The sequence below is a fragment of the Penaeus monodon genome, chromosome 25, assembly GCF_015228065.2.
Source record: "Penaeus monodon isolate SGIC_2016 chromosome 25, NSTDA_Pmon_1, whole genome shotgun sequence".
NCBI lineage: Eukaryota > Metazoa > Arthropoda > Malacostraca > Decapoda > Penaeidae > Penaeus > Penaeus monodon.
The window spans coordinates 16,217,160-16,217,419 of NC_051410.1; positions in this window are offsets into that span (position 1 = coordinate 16,217,160).

Sequence of the window (260 nt, forward strand, 5' to 3'; positions counted from 1 at the left end):
ATTTTGACTACAAATCCATGGATTTTGTGCGAGAAGGGGTTTCAAAAGTGTTTAAAAAAAATCTAATGATTTTTTATAAGGTTTTAACAAAGATAGTTTCTCTACACAAACGCAATCACACACAGGGCATCACATATTGACAGTACCCTATACGTTTTTTTCGGGGAAAGTTGTAAAATACCGTAGGCAGATATTTTTTTGTTTACTGAATCACTGTTGGATCTGAGAAAAAAAAAATACTAATTTTATTTGTTTTAAAA